Genomic DNA, 20,607 nt, shown 5'->3' with positions numbered 1-20,607 from the left:
CATTTCCAGCTCCTCTGCTCCGCCAGCGTTGTCTTCGTCTTAAGAGCATCTCCAGCTGTTGGCTCTCCAAAAGGCATAAAAATTGCCTTATGAGGGGCGAGCCGGCGGTATAATCAGCTCTGGGACGGTTGGGCATCCAGCCGTTGCCCTAGGCGTTGATATCGGCCCTATTTCTGGTTGCTTTTCGGTCCACTCTCAGCGAAAAAAGGCCTGATATCGACGCGAATCGGCTCATATTCAGCGTGGTTCGGCGTGAATTCTCAACATAAGTAAATTTTTTATCACATAGTTCATCACAGAAAATCAATAAAAATCAAATAGTTCAACAAATAGTTCAATACAAATTATATAGTTCAACAAATAAAAACTCATATTTCATCACACGTCGAGTTAGGCGTCGCCCTTAATCCTCCATAGGTGCTCCACCAGATCCTGCTGCAGTTGTTGATGCACCTGTGGGTCTCGGATCTCCTGACGCATATTGAGGTAGGCAGTCCAGGTTGTCGGTAGCTGGTGATCAACTTGGGCAAGAGTACCCTGCCTGTAGTATGGTTCAGTGTCAAACACTGGCTCTTTCTTCTCGCTCTCAATGATCATATTGTGCAAGATGATACAGCAAGTCATGATCTCCCACATTTGATCTTTCGACCAGGTCTAAGCAGGGTATCGGACAACAGCAAATCGAGATTGGAGCACACCAAATGCTCGCTCGACATCCTTCCTGCAAGCCTCCTAAACCTTGGCAAAGTGGGACTTCTTGCCTCCTGGCACAGCGGTTGAGATAGTCTTCACAAATGTAGACCATCTCGGATAGATGCCATCAGCTAGGTAGTACCCCTTGTTGTAGTGCCGCCCATTGACCTCGAAGTTTGCCGGAGGAGAATGACCTTCAACAAGCACGTTGATGTCATTGTGAGTTTCTGGCATACCAAAGGAGTGCCAAATCCTGAGGTCCTATGTGGCCACCGCCTCAAGTACCACACTGCAACCGCCTTTGCCGCCTTTGTACATCCCCTGCCAAGCAAATGGGCAGTTCTTCCATTTCCAATGCATGCAGTCGATGCTTCCAAGCATCCCCGGAAATCCTCTTGCTGCATTCTGTGCTAGGATCCGAGCAGTGTCTTCGCATTGGGTGTTCGCAAGTATTGCAGTCCAAACACTGCCACCACTGCCCTGTAGAACTTGTAGAAACACTCAATGGTCGTGGACTCGGCTATGCGCCCATAGTCATCGAGTGAATCACCGGGAGCTCCGTATGCAAGCATCCTCATCGCTGTCGTGCACTTCTGGATTGAGGTGAATCCAAGTTTGCCGGTGCAATCCTTCTTGCACTTGAAGTAGCCGTCGAACTCCCGGATGGAATTCACAATCCTGAGGAAAAGCTTTCGACTCATCCGATAACGGCGCCGAAATACTTTGTCGCCGTGCAGTGGTGCGTCGGCGAAGTAGTCGGAGTAGAGCATGCAGTAGCCTTCCAGACGATGCCGGTTCTTTGCTTTCATCCGCCCCGGCGCCGAGCCACCTCGCTGCGGCTTTTCATTGTTCGCGAGCAGGCCGGCGAGGACCATGAGATGTTCCTCTTCCTGGACGTCGGCATCGGCTTCCTCCTCCAGCAGCGCGGCGAGCGCCTCCTCACCGTCCGAGTCCATTGCCGAGCAGGCAAATCGCCGAACACCTTGCCGGCATTGTGGGCGCACACCCGCCGGTACACTGCCCTACGCGGCCGGAACGCCGGAAAAATCGCCCGGGTGGTGGTGGAGAGGCTACCGTGGCGAAACCTCCTCACTTTTCTGGCGGGGAATGACCTATCTAGCGGTGGTGGGCGGTGGGCGGCGCCGGGATCGGCATGGTGGTGGCCGAGCGCGCGGGGGGTGGGAGGCGAATCTGGATGATAGGCTTGACTTTTTGCCTGACAATGTGGCCTAGGCGTGTTTTTCCCTTGCGACGGAGCCCCCGAGCGCCCCCCAGTGCGCCGGGTTCGGTCTGCAATCGTCGGGCCCAAAAACAGGCCGAGCTATGTGTTTGATCACCCTCGGGGCTGAGGGTATGTACCAGTAGCTATGTGTTTGATCTCTCTCTCTCTCATGTTCTTGATTTGGCACTATCTTGATGTATCGCGAGCTTTGCTATTATAGTTGGATCTTATGATGTTTCTCCCCCTCTACTCTCTTGTAATGGATTGAGTTTTCCCTTTGAAGTTATCTTATCGGATTGAGTCTTTAAGGATTTGAGAACACTTGATGTATGTCTTGAATGGGATACCTGTGGTGACAATGGGGTATTCTATTGATTCACTTGATGTATCTTTTGGTGATCAACTTGTGGGTTCCGTGACCTTGGGAATCTATGCATAGGGGTTGGCACACGTTTTCGTCTTGACTCTCCGGTAGAAACTTTAGGGCACTCTTTGAAGTTCTTTGTGTTGGTTGAATAGATGAATCTGAGATTGTGTGATGCATATCATATAATCATACCCACGGATACTTGAGGTGACATTGGAGTATCTAGGTGGCATTAGGGTTTTGGTTGATTTGTGTCTTAAGGTGTTATTCTAGTACGAACTCTATGATAGATCGAACGGAAAGAATAGCTTCATGTTATTTTACTACGGACTCTTGAATAGATCGATCAGAAAGGATAACTTTGAGGTGGTTTCGTACCCTACAATAATCTCTTCGTTTGTTCTCCGCTATTAGTGACTTTGGAGTTACTCTTTGTTGCATGTTGAGGGATAGTTATATGTTCCAATTATGTTATTATTGTTTTGAGAACTTGCACTAGTGAAAGTATGAACCCTAGGCCTTGTTTCAACGCATTGCAATACCGTTTGTGCTCACTTTTATCACTAGTTACCTTGCTGTTTTTATATTTTCAGATTACAAAAACCTATATCTACCATCCATATTGCACTTGTGTCACCATCTCTTTGCCGAACTAGTGCACCTATACAATTTACGATTGTATTGGGTGTGTTGGGGACACAAGAGACTCTTTGTTATTTGGTTGTAGGGTTGCTTGAGAGAGACCATTCATCCTACGCCTCCCACGGATTGATAAATCTTAGGTCATCCACTTGAGGGAAATTTGCTACTGTCCTACAAACCTCTGCACTTGGAGGCCCAACAACGTCTACAAGAAGAAGGTTGTGTAGTAGACATCAGTCGTCTAAGCGACGCGGGCGGCGAGGGCGGCCCGACGCTCGGCGTGCGTCTGCCATGGACGCGGCGGGGCGGTGGAGCGTGGATCGACGGAAGGAAAGCTTCGGCGCACCCCTACCTGGCGCGCCAAATGTCAGATTCCGGGTTCCGGCGATACCCTTGAGGTTCGAACACTGGGGTGGGCACGAAGGTCTCTCTCCCCCTAGCTCGCACGTTCACCGCAATCTCAGAGCTCAGCACGTCGAACCCGAAGAACAAGGGACACAAGGGTTTATACTGGTTCGGGCCACCGATGTGGTGTAATACGCTACTCTAGTGTGGTGTGGTGGATTGCCTTATAGGCTGAGGATGAACAAGTACTAGGGAAGAACAGCCTCCTAAGGAGAGGTGCTCTTATGCTTGGAGAGCTAGTGTGGTGGATGGTGATCTGAATGATCCGTCCCCTTGCTAAGGTGGTGGCTAGTCCTATTTATAGAGGCCCGGGTCCTCTCCCCAAATATTAGGTGGGAAGGGATCCCACAACGGCCAATTTGAAGGGGGACAGCTAGTACAAGCTATCCTGACAAAATGTGGTCTTCGCCTGCCAAAGGCTCTGGTGGTGACGCCGTCGCGGGCTCCGCGATGACCTCCGTCCTGCCGTCCTGCTGGTCTTGGTATTGTTGCACCGATATGGAAACCTTTGCATGATGCCTCGGGACTCCTCGCCTGCGCTTGCCCCTTTAGCATCAAAGAGGCAACGGGTACTCTGTGCCTGCTGGCGCCCGCCTGGCCTTGGTCGTCACAGCTCACATCACGGGAACCTCACGAGGTGCCCCTCCCCTTGATCTCTCCGCTCTTCGCGAGCCAGCCTAGTGAGGCCGCCCCTGAGGAGGTCTTGTGTCGTCCGCCTCGCGAGGCTTGGCCCCTCACGAGGGTCTTCAGTGTTTGCTGGTGAAGATGGGCCGTACCAGGCCATTGGTGGAGCCACACCGTGGGCCACAGGCAGGCAAGTCTGGGGACCCCCGTTCCCAGAACGCCGACAGTAGCCCCCGGGCCAAAGGCGCGCTCGGACTTGGCTTCGAGGCGAAGCCAAGGGGCAAGTGTGGAGCGCCGCGAGCCCTAACCGCCTGCGGCCTTGATTGATGCATGGCGACCGACGGGACGTGGGCGTCTCCGCTTCCCCATGCAGCCTTGGTAACTGCCCGGCTGACAAAAGGCTGGCGCGGGCTGCGCTGCCTTCATTGCTTCCCTTCATCTTGCTCCAGATCCCCTTTCTTGCTCCTTGCTCCCAAAGACTCCAGATCCGCCCAAATCCTCCTCCAAGCTTGCCGCCGATGGTGCCCAACAAGGCTCGGGCCGCTTCCCCGCCATCCTGGTACGAACCTGTGCTCAATGCGCCGAGCGTCTCGGAGAAGAACCTTGCCGCCGTGCTCCTGATGACGGCGGAGAGTGATGGGAAGAGGAAGACTGCGCTCCGGGCCGGCTCCGCCGGGCCGGAGGCCTCAGGCAGTACTTTCTACCCTTTCTTCATGAGCAGTGTCATCGCAGGGTTGGTTCCCCCCTTCTCCGACTTCTTTTACTCCGTCCTTAGCCATTACAAGATTCACGCCCTCCATCTTCATCCTAACCCCATCCTCCTCCTGTCAATCTTCGCCTTCTACTGCGAGGCGTACGTCAGGGTGATGCCGTCCGTGGCATTGCTGCACCACTTCTTCTTCCTCCGGATCAAGGAGGGCCACTGCTCGGGGTGCGTTGGCTTCGTTGCAGCCAACAAGACCAACGCAATTTCGAAGGCCGGGAAGAAGGCCGAGGGCTTCAGGAGCAAGTGGGTCTTGATGGATGCCAAATGCTCCCACCCCCGGCTGGTGCTGCTGACGGAGATGCCCGTGTCTCAAGAAGGGTGGCTTCATGCGAAGCTCACCGACCCCCGGGCGGTGCAGGTGCTGGAGAGGATGACCGCTGACCTGAAGCCTGGTGATTCAAGGGCGGCGAAGCTGACGGGGGCCATGATCGTCAAAGAATTCATGACGCAGCGCGTGGCTCCCCTCCAGGCGCGCCCGCGCCCCTTGTGGAAGCTCGGAGATGACCTCCGCCTGCGTCCGGAGGCCCTTTCTGCCGAGGAGTTGGGCTCGGCCCTCCGCTCCTTAGTTGGGGATGACCAAGGGTACCCGCCGGATTCCTTCGTTCCCTTGTACCGCCGCCCAGATGGGGCGGAGGCTGCCGCCGCCATGCCCGTCTTTGATGGACGCAGGCTCGTGCCGCCTACGCCCTCGGATGTCCTGGTGACGACGACTCCGGTGGTGGTGTCCTCCGACGAGGAGGAGCAGGACTCGGCGGCCACCCTAGAGGGGTCTGGGGAGACCTCCCCTCTGCACAAGGCTGATTTTCTTCGCGCTTTGCCCGATGACGATGACATCAACGACCACCCGGTGAAGAAAGCCCCGTCTCATGCTGGGGTCACCATGAGGTCCGGCGTCTCCCCCTCGAGGAAGCCACCGCCCGGTGTCCCGACGAAGGGCAGGTCGGCGCTGATCTCCAGGGGCGAAGCCCCTGCTGTGTCGCCGCCCGGGGCTGCCGCGGCCTCGTCAACACCTGGGGTTCGCGCGCCAGCGCTCCAGGCCGCGAGGCCTCCAGGCTCCTCGCTTCTGAAGAGGCAACGGGACTACGCCGCCGTAGACCAGTGAGTATCTTGTCCTGAGCTTGTTCTTGCTCCTGCTTCTGCCGCGGCTTCATGATGCTTCTACCTTGTACGGCCACATCTTCGGGGGTCCAGCAGCCTGGCACGGCCGCGCCTCCTCCGGCCCAGAAAGACGACGGCGGCGTCCGTACTTCTCCGGCCCGATCGTCCTCACGAGGCCCAGAGGAGCGTCTCCAGGAGAGGGCGACCCCCAAGGCCTCGTCAGCTCCTGAGGCGATCGTCCCCAGCTCGTCGGCCGAGGCCCCGCAGGCTCCGGAGCTCCTGGCCTCTTCCTCCACCGCCATCAACCTGCAGGTCTTGGCGACGACGCAACCTCCTTCTTCTGCTCCTCCACCAGTCCGTGACCCTTCTGCCTCGCCTGACATCCTGGAGCATGCTCTTTCTGCACTGACCCTGCTGCGAGAGGATCTTCAAGGCGCCGACCGTCTCCTGGTGGCCGGGCGCCTGGAGCTAATCTCTGGCTAGCTTCACTCCGATGCGTCCGTTCGGGCGGCGCTGATCCAGGCTGCGGTGGCCTCCGAGAAGGACAAGCAAGCGGTCGCCCAAGCCGCGACTGCCCGCGAGGTGGCGCTGAAGGACGCTGGGCTGCCCAGGATCCCTGCCGGGCGCTGGAGGCCGAGCTAGAGATCATGTGCAACGAGCGTGCGGCCGAGGCTCGAGACCACAAGGCGGAGGCGGAGAAGATGAAGGCCCGAGAGGACGCCATCAGGGGTCGCGACGCCGAGCTAGAGCAGTTGGCGAGGGTGCATGCCATGGAGCGTAGCCAGCTGGAGAAGCTGGAACAGGAAATGAAGGCGAAGGAGGCCGAGCTGGAAGCCAAAGCACAGGTCCTAGTTGAGGACCGCGTGGCCTTCAGGTCCCTTGAGGAGAAGTCTCGCGTGGCGCTGTGGGCACTCTATGAGAAGGGCTTGGAGGAGCCGCTGGCGACAGATGATGAGGGCCCCACCCAGCTGGTCCCTCATCTGGTCGCGGCGCTTGAGGACGTCGTGGACGGGATTGGCCCCTTGGTGGAGGGGGAAGCCCGCGCGCTCTCTTCTGCTGCACTGACGCGCGTCTTCAGCCACCTCCATCTTCGCGATCCCGACGCCGACCTTGACGAGCTGCTCGAGCTCGTGGACGATGAGCGCTGCGCAGCCGCTGCTGAAGCCGTGAAGAGCCAGGTGGAGGCCCTGCTGAAGAAGTTTCGCGCCTTCGACCCTGCACCCCCAACTGGTGGTGCTGCTGAACCTGCAACTCCGGCGGGCGACGCAGGTGAGGGCAACGTCACCGCGGAAGGGGCACCCCTTGCAGGTAACGGCGGCGTCCAGGGATGACGAGATGGCTTGCTGGTGACTCCTTTTCCTGCTTTACCTCTGCAACATGCACCATGCCTCATGGAGGCGTTTAAACTTGGGTTTGGTATTTGAAGAACAATATGGCTTGTAATATTTATTTGAGACTCTGCGATTTCCTTCCCCTTTGCTTGGTGTTCTGTGTCGGCAAAGCCCAACCCCGCGCATACCTCAACCGCCGTTGGGTCGTCCGGGTCGCCAGGACGAGACCAAGGGGTGAGGGGCTACGTGGCCAGTTAGGCTCCTGAGTCGCAATGCTCAGGAGTCCCCCTTGACGCGCAAACAACTTACTGGAAGGAGATGCAGGAGTAGGCCTAGTGTTCTACGTCGGCGGGGCCTGACCCCGCGCATACCTCAGCCGCCGTTGGATTGCCCGGATCGCCAGGACGAGACCAAGGGGTGAGGGGCTACGTGGCCAGTTAGGCTCCTGAGTCGCGATGCTCGGGAGTCCCCCTTGACGCCCAAACAAACTTCATACCTTGGCTCCGCTCGGGAGGGCGCGTGACGACCAGGTCCGAGGGACCTGAGCAGGGCTGTGTATGCTTGGGCGTGACCCGAGCGCAGCCCCTGTGCCCAGCCCCCTCGCACGGCTCTCCCGAGGGGAAAGCGTTGCGGTGTGGCTGGACACTGAACCGGGTGGCTCCCTGAGGTTGGTACGGCCATGGGGCCGCCCTCAGTTGTTTATCACCAGCGCGGACCTTAGCGCTTCTGCACTTGCACGGGCATAGCCGCTCCTCGACCGTGTCGACTGCCAGCGCGGAGCATGGTGCTTCCACTGGTGCATGGGTGAGGGCTCCCTCTGAGTGGAGCCCCCGGGGCGTATATAGCCCCGCCCTGACACATGGCTTGCACGACAGGGCTAGACGAGGTGTGTCTGGGCACTCGTGAGCCAGCGCGGGACTCATGAGGCCCTACCTCAAGGCGGGTTGCGCCTGGTCTTGATTCTTGATAGCTGTAGTGGTCCTGCGAGATGGTTAGGCAACCTACGCCGAGCGAATCTCCTGAGGCGATCACATGAGAAGGCCAGACACCAACGACCCCAGGAGGTGACGTGAGCGGGGCCGGCCCGCCAGACAGAGCTCGGTCGTTGGGTTTATCAACGCTGCAGGGACGGACCCGAGCACAGACGCCGTGCCTAGTCTTCTCATGCGAAGAATCCTAAAGAAAGACGACCGGCGCGCGGCTCCCGTGGTGGCGAGGCACCGGGCCGCGCGCCCTAGTCTGTCCGTCCATGATTAGCTCATGCGAGAATAAGGCACCAAGGGCCGTGGGAGGTGACGTACATGGGAGCGGGCCCGCGAGCCAGAGCTCAGCCTCTTGGATTTGGTGGCGCTGTAGGGACGAACCCGAGCACAGACGCCATGCCAGTCCTTAATCATGAGGCAGTCGCGGGCGGGCTTGCTGGGGCGCACGACGTTCAAGGCATCGAAGTGCCGGGTAGGCAAGTGGTAATCGTAAATAGCTCATGCAAGGAGAGAAGCTAGCTGAGATAAATGCCAGAACGATACATGCCACTGGGACGGACCCGAGCGGCCTGGGGATGATGCAGACCGAGGGGCGCCCCCAACAGAGTAAGCTGAAGATGCAAAAGGATACATGCCGCAGGGACAGGCCCGTGCAACCTGGGAATCGTGCCGCCCGAGGGGCGCACCCAGCTGAATAAACTTGGAAAAATGTCACCTGGTTCCGTTGTCGAAGGAGTGTTGGGGTAGCCGAAGGCGCGCGATGGAGGAGTCACTCCTCATGAGCCGCCAGGACCCTGAGCCTCAGTGGGCTCTGGGGGCTCGGGTGGTTCCTTGAGGACCGTCGCCATCTCCGCTAGGACTGCGTGATGCCTGGCCTCCTGAGTTGCCAGGATGCTCTGCAAGTTGCGCTGGAAGGTGGCTGCCACGCTCGGCAGGCCGAATGGCATGCAGACATAGCTGTGAGGCGGGCCCTCGCACCGCCCAACACGCGAAGGCCAAAAGCGCTCCAGAGTTGCGGCCCTGTTGAGCCCTGGGATGTCGATGCAGACGTGCAGCCCGCTGTCCTCGCCGGGATGGGGAGCTGCGCCGGATGGTGGGCGGCGGTCGCCGCATATGGTCCTTGCCTCTTGAAGTTCCTGGGTTGCCTTGACGATGAACTCCTGAGCACCGGGCGCCCCTCGCCTAGTGCCCTCTTGAGGGAAACGTGCAGCGAAGCACGCCTCCACGTGGTGCCCGAGCGCCTCCCTCGTGACATTGGCCAGGTCAGAGGCCCTCCAGAAGAGATCCCCCGAGCCCAGCCCGAGGAGGGCGCCGGGCACGCCTTCCTATGCGAGGGAGGGAGGCGCCCCGGTTGTGGGCGCAGATCCTGAAGTGGTGCCACTGGAGGCACCGCTTCCCTGTGGCGCCTGGTGGGGTAGCTACTTCTTCTTCTTGGGGATGGCTTCAGGAGGGTACATGGTGCCTCGGTCGTCGGGGTCGTCGATCGCTGCGGCTTGGAAGGTGCGCTCAAGGGAGCACACCACGCCTCTTTCTTCACACGGAACCGTGATGATGCCGCCACTCCCCGGCATCTTGAGGACGTTGTAGCCGTGGTGGGTCACCGCCATGAATTTGGCCAATGCCGGATATCCGAGGATGGCATTGTACGGCAGGCGGATGTGGGCGACGTCGAAGTCAATGAGCTCGGTGCGGTAGTTGTCACGCTAGCCAAAGGTGACGGGAAGGCGGACCTGCCCTATCGGGGTGGTGGAGCCGTCGATCACTCCGGAGAAGGGCTTGGTGGGCTGTAGCTGATCGTATGGCACTTGGAGGCTATCGAATGTCTCGACGGACAGGACGTTGAGGCCCGCGCCGCCGTCGATGAGGGTCTTGGTGACTTGGACGTTGCTGATGACGGGCGAGCAGAGCATTGGGAGCGTGATACGTTTCCAATGTATCTATAATTTTTGATTGCTCCATGCTATATTATATTCTGTTTTGGACATTATTGGGCTTTATTATACACTTATATATTATTTTTGGGACTAACCTATTAACCGGAGGCCCAGCCCAGAATTGCTGTTTTTTTGCCTATTTCAGAGTTTCGCAGAAAAAGAATATCAAACGGAGTCCAAACGGAATGAAACCTTCGGGAACGTGATTTTCGAAACGAACGTGATCCAGAGGACTTGGACCCTACGTCAAGACTTCAACCAGGAAGCCACGAGGTAGGGGGGCGCGCCTACCCCCCTGGGCGCGCCCTCCACCCTCGTGGGCCCCCTGTTGCTCCACCGACGTACTCCTTCCTCCTATATATACCTACGTACCCCCAAACTACCAGATACGGAGCCAAAAACCTAATTCCACCGCCGCAACCTTCTGTACCCGTGAGATCCCATCTTGGGGCCTGTTCCGGAGCTCCGCCGGAGGGGGCATCGATCATGGAGGGCTTCTACATCAACACCATAGCCTCTCCGATGATGTGTGAGTAGTTTACCTCAGACCTTCGGGTCCATAGTTATTAGCTAGATGGCTTCTTCTCTCTTTTTGGATCTCAATACAATGTTCTCCCCCTCTCTCGTGGAGATCTATTCGATGTAATCTTCTTTTGCGGTGTGTTTGTTGAGACCGATGAATTGTGGGTTTATGATCAAGTTTATCTATGAACAATATTTGAATCTTCTCTGAATTCTTTTATGTATGATTGGTTATCTTTGCAAGTCTCTTCGAATTATCAGTTTGGTTTGGCCTACTAGATTGATCTTTCTTGCAATGGGAGAAGTGCTTAGCTTTGGGTTCAATCTTGCGGTGTCCTTTCCCAGTGACAGTAGGGGCAGCAAGGCACGTATTGTATTGTTGCCATCGAGGATAACAAGATGGGGTTTATATCATATTGCATGAGTTTATCCCTCTACATCATGTCATCTTGCTTAAAGCATTACTCTGTTCTTATGAACTTAATACTCTAGATGCATGCTGCATAGCGGTCGATGTGTGGAGTGATACGTCCATTTTGCATCATGCTTTTATATCAATATTTATTGCATTATGGGCTGTTATTACACATTATGTCACAATAGTTATGCCTATTCTCTCTTATTTTACAAGGTTTACATAAGGAGGGAGAATGCCGGCAGCTGGAATTCTGGGCTGGAAAAGGAGCAAATATTAGAGACCTATTCTGCACAACTCCAAAAGTCCTGAAACTCCACGAAAGTCATTTTTGGAAATAATAAAAAATATTGAGCGGAAGAAGTACGTCAGAGGGGGCCCCACCTGGCCACGAGGGTGGGGGCGCGCCCCCTGCCTCGTGGGCCCCCTGTTGGCCCTCCGGTGGCCATCTTCTGCTATATGAAGTCTTTCGTCGAGGAAAAAATCATAAGCAACCTTTCGGGACGAGACTCCGCCGCCACGAGGCGGAACCTTGGCGGAACCAATCTAGGGCTCCGGCAGAGCTGTTCTGCTGGGGACACTTCCCTCCGGAAGGGGGCAATCATCGCCATCGTCATCACCAACGCTCCTCTCATCGGGAGAGGGCAATCTCCATCAACATCTTCACCAGCACCATCTCCTCTCAAAACCCTAGTTCATCTCTTGTATCCAATTCTTGTCTCCAAGTCCGGGATTGGTACTAGTAGGTTGCTAGTAGTGTTGATTACTCCTTGTAGTTGATGCTAGTTGGTTTATTTGGTGGAAGATCATATGTTCAGATCCTATATGCATATTAATACCCCTCTGATTATGAACATGAATATGCTTTGTGAGTAGTTACGTTTGTTCCTGAGGACATGGGAGAAGTCTTGCTATTAGTAGTCATGTGAATTTGGTATTCGTTCGATATTTTGATGAGATGTATGTTGTCTATCCTCTAGTGGTGTTATGTGAACGTCGACTACATAACACTTCACCATTATTTGGGCCTAGAGGAAGGCATTGGGAAGTAATAAGTAGATGATGGGTTGCTAGAGTGACATAAGCTTAAACCCTAGTTTATGCGTTGCTTCGTAAGGGGCTGATTTGGATCCATATGTTTCATGCTATGGTTAGGTTTACCTTAATACTTTTGTTGTAGTTGCGGATGCTTGCAATAGAGGTTAATCATAAGTGGGATGCTTGTTCAAGTCAGAACAGCACCCAAGCACCGGTCCACCCACATATCAAATTATCAAAGTACCGAACGCGAATCATATGAACGTGATGAAAACTAGCTTGACGATAATTTCCATGTGTCCTCGGGAGCGCTTTTCTCTATATAAGAGTTTGTCCAGGCTTGTCCTTTGCTACAAAAAGGATTGGGCCATCTTGCTGCACTTTATTTACTTTTGTTACTTGTTGCTCGTTACAAATTATTCTATCACAAAACTATCTGTTACCACTTATTTCAGTACTTGCAGAGAGTACCTTGCTGAAAACCGCTTATCATTTCCTTCTGCTCCTCGTTGGGTTTGACACTCTTACTTATCGAAAGGACTACGATAGATCCCCTATACTTGTCGGTCATCAAGACTCTTTTCTGGCGCCGTTGCCGGGGAGTGAAGCGCCTTTGGTAGGTGGAATTTGCTAAGGAAAATTTATAGTGTGCTGAAATTTACTGTCACTTGTTACTATGGAAAGTAATCCTCTGAGGGGCTTGTTCGGGGTATCTTCACCCCGACCAGTAGAGCAAAGAGTTGCTCCTCAACCTACTGAACCTACTGAAAATGAAAATGTTCCCTTTGAAGTTCCTTCGGGTATGTTAGAAAAACTGCTAGCTAATCCTTTTGTAGGAGATGGAACAAAGCATCCTGATGAGCACCTAATATATGTGGATTGTGGATTATTTAAGCTTGCAGGTATACCCGGTCATGTTGTTAAGAGGAAGGTCTTCCCTTTATCTTTGAAGGGAGATGCATCGACATGGTATAGGCTATATGATGATACGGGATCATGGAACTATAAACGATTGAAATTGGAATTTCATCAGAAATTTTATCCTATGCATCTTGTTCATCGTGATCGCAATTATATATATAATTTTTGGCCTCGCGAAGGAGAAAGCATCGCTCAAGCTTGCGGGAGGCTTAAATCAATGTTATATTCATGCCCCAATCATGAGCTCTCAAGAGAAATAATTCTTCAAAGTTTTTATGCTCGGCTTTCTCGTAATAATCAATCCATGCTCGATACTTCTTATGCTGGCTCTTTTATGATGAAGACTATTGAATTCAAATGGGATTTATTGAATAGAATTAAATGCAACTCTGAAGATTGGGATCTCGACGAAGTTAAGGAGTCAGGTATGACACCTAAGTTTGATTGTATTAAATCTTTTATGGATACCGATGTTTTCCGTAAATTTAGCACTAAATATGGACTTGACTCTGAGATAGTAGCTTCTTTCTGTGAATCTTTTGCTACTTATGTTGATCTCCCCAAGGAGAAGTGGTTTAAATATCATCCTCCCATAGAAGTAAAAGTAGCTGCACCTATTAGAGCTGAAGAAAAGACTATCACTTATAATGATCCTGTTGTTCCTACCTCTTATGTTGAGAAACCACCTTTTCCTGTTAGGATAAAGGATCATGCTAAAGCTTCAACTGTGGTTCGTAAAAGCAATATTAGAACTTATACACCTTCTGAGCAAGTTAAAGTTGAACCTAATATTGCTATTGTTAATGATCTCTTGGCTGATAATATTGATGGGCATGTTATTTATTTCTGCGGTAAAACTGCTAGAATTGCTAAACCCTGTGCTAAAGATAAACATAGACCTGTGGTAGGCATGCCTGTTATTTCTGTTAAAATAGGAGATCATTGTTATCACGGCTTATGTGATATGGGTGCTAGTGCTAGTGCTATACCTCATGACTTATACAAAGAAATTATGCATGAAATTGCACCTGCTGAGATAGAAGGTATTGATGTTACCATCAAACTTGCTAATAGAGATACAATATCACCCATTGGGATTGTTAGAAATGTTGAAGTCTTGTGTGGGAAAACTAAATACCCTGCTGATTTTCTTGTTCTTGGTTCCCCACAAGATAGCTTTTGTCCCATTATATTAGGTAGACCCTTCTTGAACACAGTTAATGCTAGGATAGACTGCGAAAAGAGTGTTGTTACTATTGGCTTGGGTGATATGTCTCATGAGTTTAATTTATCTAAATTTAGTAGACAACACTGTGAAGAAGAATTGCCTAGTAAGGATGAAATTATTGGTCTTGCTTCTATTGCCGTACCTCCTAGTGATCCTTTAGAACAATATTTGCTAGACCATGAAAACGATATGTTTATGAATGAAAGAAGGGAAATAGATGAAGTATTCTTTAAACAGGAACCTATCCTGAAACACAATTTGCCTGTTGAAATTCTAGGGGATCCTCCTCCACCCAAGGGTGATCCCGTGTTTGAGCTCAAACCTTTACCTGATACTCTCAAATATGCTTATCTTGATGAGAAAAAGATATATCCTGTTATTATTAGTGCTAACCTTTCAGAGCATGAAGAAGAAAGACTATTGAAAACTCTGAAGAAGCATCGCGCTGCTATTGGATATACTCTTGATGATCTTAAGGGCATTAGTCCCACCCTATGTCAACATAAAATAAATTTGGAAGAAGATGCCAAACCGGTTCGTGGTCATCAACGAAGGCTGAATCCTAAGATGAAAGAAGTGGTCAGAAAAGAAATACTAAAGCTCCTTGAGGCAGGTATAATTTATCCCGTTGCTGATAGTCAGTGGGTAAGTCCTGTCCATTGTGTCCCTAAGAAGGGAGGTATTACCATCGTTCCTAATGATAAAGATGAATTGATTCCGCAAAGAATTATTACAGGTTATAGGATTGTAATTGATTTCCGCAAATTAAATAAAGCTACTAAGAAAGATCATTACCCCTTACCCTTTATCGATAAAATGCTAGAAAGACTATCCAAACATACACATTTTTGCTTTCTAGATGGTTATTCTGGTTTCTCTCAAATACCTGTGTCAGCCAACGATCAATCTAAAACTACTTTTACTTGCCCTTTTGGTACCTTTGCTTATAAACGTATGCCTTTTGGTTTATGTAATGCACCTGCTACCTTTCAAAGATGCATGATGGCTATATTCTCTGACTTTTGTGAAAAGATTTGTGAGGTTTTCATGGATGACTTCTCCGTTTATGGATCCTCTTTTGATGATTGCTTGAGCAACCTTGATCGAGTTTTGCAGAGATGTGAAGAAACTAATCTTGTCTTGAATTGGGAAAAGTGCCACTTTATGGTTAATGAAGGTATTGTCTTGGGGCATAAAGTTTCTGAAAGAGGTATTGAAGTTGATAAAGCCAAGGTTGATGCTATTGAAAAGATACCATGTCCCAAGGACATCAAAGGTATAAGAAGTTTCCTTGGTCACGCCGGATTTTATAGGAGGTTCATTAAGGACTTCTGATGTAGGGCAGAACCCTAGGTGGCCGATCTTTCACGAAAGGAGCGGATCCCAAAGAGGAACGTGATGAACACGAGGGAAACACGAGAGGAACACGAGAGAAATCACTCAACCAACAAGAATAGATCACACATGCGCTAGATCGATGAACACAAAGGTAAGATACAAGATCCAAATCCAAAAAAGGACGATACAAGAGGTAACCGGTTCTTCTCCGAAAGGAGGTCTTAATGGGGGCCACCCAAGAGGGGGTCTTGAATCCAAGGTGATCTTCTCCGTAGAGGGGCCGCGGTCTCTCTCGTGGAGTAGATCCGTAATGGATGAGCAAAGCTCTATCTCACATATGAGCTAATCCTTTGCTAACCCTAACTAGGAGGAGGTGGGGGAGTATATATAGTCTAAGGGACGAAGGGGTACATGGGCCTCGGCCCAGTTGCGCTGCACGCAGGCAGAGGGGGCCGGATGTCCGGGCGACGGGCCGGATGTCCGGGCCTTCCCGAGACGCCGGATGTCCGGGCTGGCAGGGTCCAGCTTCTGTGATGGGGCGCCGGATTTCCGGGAGCTGGGCCGGATGTCCGGCGGCTCGCGACGGGCCGAATGTCCGGGCCTGGGGGCCGGATGTCCGGGCTGACTTGGTTTAGCTTCGGGTGTCTTCTGTGATGGGCGCCAGATTTCCGGGGGTCGGGCCGGATGTCCGGGCTGGTCCGGATGTCCGGGCTAGGGCCGGATGTCCGGGGCCTGTAGCAGCTGTCTCGTCTTCCTTCTCCTTCCTTTGCTTCCGCGCACGCTTGGCCTTGGTCCTTGGGTTCTCCATGGTCTCCTCAGGTGTACCTGAGTATGAACAAGGTCCGCGCTTGAAGTAACATCCATGTCTTGCATGCGGAAAGGGAAGATTCGGAAAGGAGAGAGTTCACCTTAGGTCCAATGGCGTAGGCTCGAGTGTACATGGGGATGATCGTCGGATGCTCCGCATCATCTCCTCTCCCTTGGGAAAGATCCGACCTCAGATCGAAAACCTCATCACCATGGAAACGGTTGTCGTGGACGGACTTGTAGTTGGACGAAGTGGAAAACATGGCACAATCCAAGTACTCCAAGGTGTGTCCGGAGTGGTACACATGCAAAAAGAGCAAACACAAACAACACTTGGAAATACAATGGTTAACGCACACAAAGTGTCCATCATGTAAGAATGAGTCCATGAGGCAAGATTGTTCATGACAAAGCACATGAAGCTTAGCAAGATGATATGGAATGAGATGTAAAGCATTCATGGGAGCAAAAGCATTCATTGTGCACACAAATGTGTTGTGAATGTGATCAATGCAACCACGGTGCAAAATGATGTCATAGTGAGACGGTATATCAATAGCATGAATATGGCAATGGATGCTCAAAATGATTATGTTATCATGCAATTGATGGTAGGCAATATGATCATGATGTATGAATATGCCATCAAGAAAGATCACAACAAATTTGCTAAGAAAATGCACAAGCTCATATATCATGGATGACATCGAAATACAAGATGCAACAAGGCAATCATAATGTGAGTCAATCCATGCATAAGATGCAAATTTTTCATTGGTGGTGTTGTACCATAGCTCGATGTCGTGGTAGTAGTGTTGGTCCGGTGGTGCATCCACTAAGTCCGAGCACTCCTCAACTTGAAGGTCCGTAGGGTCCATCTCCAATGTTGGTCCTCCGTTCGCAAGGTGTATCATGTAGGCAACAAGAAGGAAACAACAATGAAAGAATGACCCATCCAATATGCGTATTTGAGGATGGCTCAAAGGGAAGGAGTTCACCTCATGAATGTTCCCGAAGATGTTGGAGTTGCACATCATGTATGTCTTCACATAACCAATATGTCTCGTGATGGTACCTCCTTTTGAATCCTTCAAAATGAAAGAACATGACAAACACTCGGAAAAACAAACGAGGTTAGCGTAAATGCAAAACCTATCATTCGAGTGGTAAGATACCCAACAAGTGTTCTCATCATTCTTATCATAAGAAAGGACAAGGTGTGACATGGTATGTAAGCATATGATGCAACTACAACCAAAGACAATAGGCTCAATCAATCAAGCATGCATCACAAGTGAAGTATCCAAGTCTCCAAGATCATTAAGCATAGAGGCAACTATTGGAGGCAAGCGACAATAAACAAGATATATCATGTGAGAGGCATGAGCATATATGTCATCAACCCAAGAAAGCGAGTAATGGAACATGGGTGATGCAACCAAGCAAGTAATCATAGTGATCAAGTCAAGCAAGCTAGTAGTGCGAAGATGCAACGTACTAGAAGGAATCATGGCAAGCATGTCATGTGTGCAAATAGTGGGCATATATAATGCACATGACATTTCACAAGCATAAAGGCAAGATATGAGCAAAATAGCATCAATAGCATGGGGCACATGATAAACATGGCAATAGCAACAAGGATCTCCACCAAGCATGCAAATACACATAGGAGTATCATAATGGTGAATCATGGGTAAGAGCAAGCAAGGGTCACAATTGCATGGCAAAATCATAGAAAGAGGCATAGCACGCAAAGTGAACACGGGAAAATATGGGCATAACGTAACAAGTGATATATAGCCCAGAGCCGTGTGAGAGCCAAGTAAAAGGAATGCGCGAAGTCGTAGGGAATGGTGGGAAGGACAATCCACGGGATCCCAAGTCATCTTTGCTCTCAAGAGCTCGTTTCGTCATCTCTTGGGATTGAGAGGTTGACGAGTATACGTGAGTACCTACACAAAACAATGACAAAGGGAAAATTGTGTGTGCGTGGTAGATGTACACATCATCCATCATGATGCACACGTGCATGTGTTGGTTAGCACAAAATATCCAATGCTCAAATAAATGAGATGCGTGATATAGAAACATGTCATCCATCATGAGAGGTTTGTTGTTATGTATAGCATAATGGAGACTCGAAGGGTGTAATGCATCATGAGAAATATGTAGAGCATTGTTATTCATGGAATGCATATGGTGCAAAAAATTATGGGAATCATGCAAAGTATGGAATGCATCAAAATCTCCTAATATGTATGAGGAAACTATGGGGGTCTCCTCATGAGCATTTGTAGAAACATCACATGGAGAATATTGACAACATCCAAAACAAAGCATATTTGGTTTTATGTGATCATGGCATGACATAGTAGATGAATTGCGTAAATCATGTAAAGGAAGCATAGCAATATCATCACATGAAAAACAAAAGCCAATGACCATCATCTCGTCATCTATGCCATAAGTGCAAATGGGATGTATTTTAATGGGGCATGCATAGTCACTATGTTGAGATTGAAATGAAGCAATATGGGAGATCTCACTCATAGCATATGACAAGTTCAATGGATTGTCAAACATGAACTAACCAATAGAATTTTCACATGATATCCTATGGAGCATAGCATCACAACTAGGCAACTCAACATGCTCATCACACTACAAAAAAAATACACTTCCGTGATGATACGTGTTTGTCACAGTAGGTCGCGTTTTTTGTCATGCATGTACATCCATGACAAATTTATGACAGAATCAAGATAGTCATACCTGTGCTGTCGTAGAAGTGTTCCATGACATTACCAAAATTATCATCACGGAAGTGTCCACTTCCATGATGATAAATCGCGCGTCACAGAAGTGCTTTCGTCAAGGGTGACCGACACGTGGCATCCACCGTAACGGAACGCCGTTAAGCTATCGGGTCGGGTTTTGGATCCGATAACCCGTTAACAGCCCTGACCAATGGGGATTTTCCACGTGTAAAATCATCATTGGCTGGAGGAGACACGTGTCAGGTCCGCGTTGGCACAGGTGTCACTCATCCAATGGGCGAGACGTGCCTATGATATGTTGACACGTGGACCGGCCCATGAAGTTTAAATGGGCCGGCCCAACTGAAGGCCCACAAGATTTTGCGGACCATAATGGGCCGGCCCAGCTAAAGGCCCACGAGATTTTGTGGATCATAATGGGCTGGCCCAGTTAAAGGCCCACAAGATTTTGGGGCCATAATGGGCCAGCCCAGGTAAAGGCCCATAAGATTTTTGTGTGCCATAATGGGCCGGCCCAGGTAAAGGCCCACAAGATTCTTGCGGATCATAATGGGCCGGCCCAGCTAAAGGCCCATGAGATTTCGCCGACATTAATGGGCCGGCCCAGCTGTAGGCCCACAAGATTTTGAGGACCCTAGTAGGCCGGCCCATTAACTGGCTGCCATGTTTTGGGCCAAATGCTGGCCCATATTTAATCCGGTCCATTAATGGCCTGCCACGCTCCGGGCCTAATAGTGGCCCATATGAGATCCGGCCCGTTAAAAGCCTACCATGTTTTGGGCCAAATTACGGCCCAGATCAGGTCCGGCCCTTTAAGAGGCTTTGGGCTCAATTATAGCCCATATCAGATTCGGCCCGCCAACTGGACACTATGCTTTTGGGCCCACTTGCTAAAGGCCCACTTAGTAATTCGTCCTGATATTAGTTTTGGCATGTTAAGGGCCCGTTTAACATTTCGGCCCTATATTAATTTCGGCCTGTTAAAAGCCCGTCATATAGTTGGGCCTAACTACGGCCCGGTTTGCATCCGGCCTGCTCGCAGCCGATATCTGATTGGGCCAAACAAGGACCGAGACAATTTTGGCCTGTTAAAAGCCCGTGATTTGATTCGCACAATCATGGGCCGGGGTTCATTTCGGGCTGCTGCCGGCCCGTGAGCTGTTCGGCACGTTTCAGGCCCAACCTACATCGTGATTGCATGACGGCCCGATTATGTACCGTAATTTTACGGTTTGGCCGGTTTACTGCGAAGACATGATATATATACAGTAAAATAACTGCAGCATCATGAATAAGAAAAACCCTAGACTATACAATAAAGAAATTATGGCATATTACATCCACTGGGCATCAAAGTTCGCCACTATGATAATAAAGCACAAGCAGACAGCAGATTACATACACTGGGCATCAAAGATCGCCACCAGTGCAAATAAACACGCCGACAAAATAATATACCAAACGGACAGCACTTCAATAGAGTTCAAGAAAGG

The sequence above is a fragment of the Aegilops tauschii genome, chromosome 1 (genome assembly GCF_002575655.3).
Source record: "Aegilops tauschii subsp. strangulata cultivar AL8/78 chromosome 1, Aet v6.0, whole genome shotgun sequence".
In the NCBI taxonomy this organism is placed as follows: Eukaryota; Viridiplantae; Streptophyta; class Magnoliopsida; order Poales; family Poaceae; genus Aegilops; species Aegilops tauschii.
The sequence above is the reverse complement of the archived record's forward strand: the minus strand, read 5'-3'. Positions refer to the sequence as shown.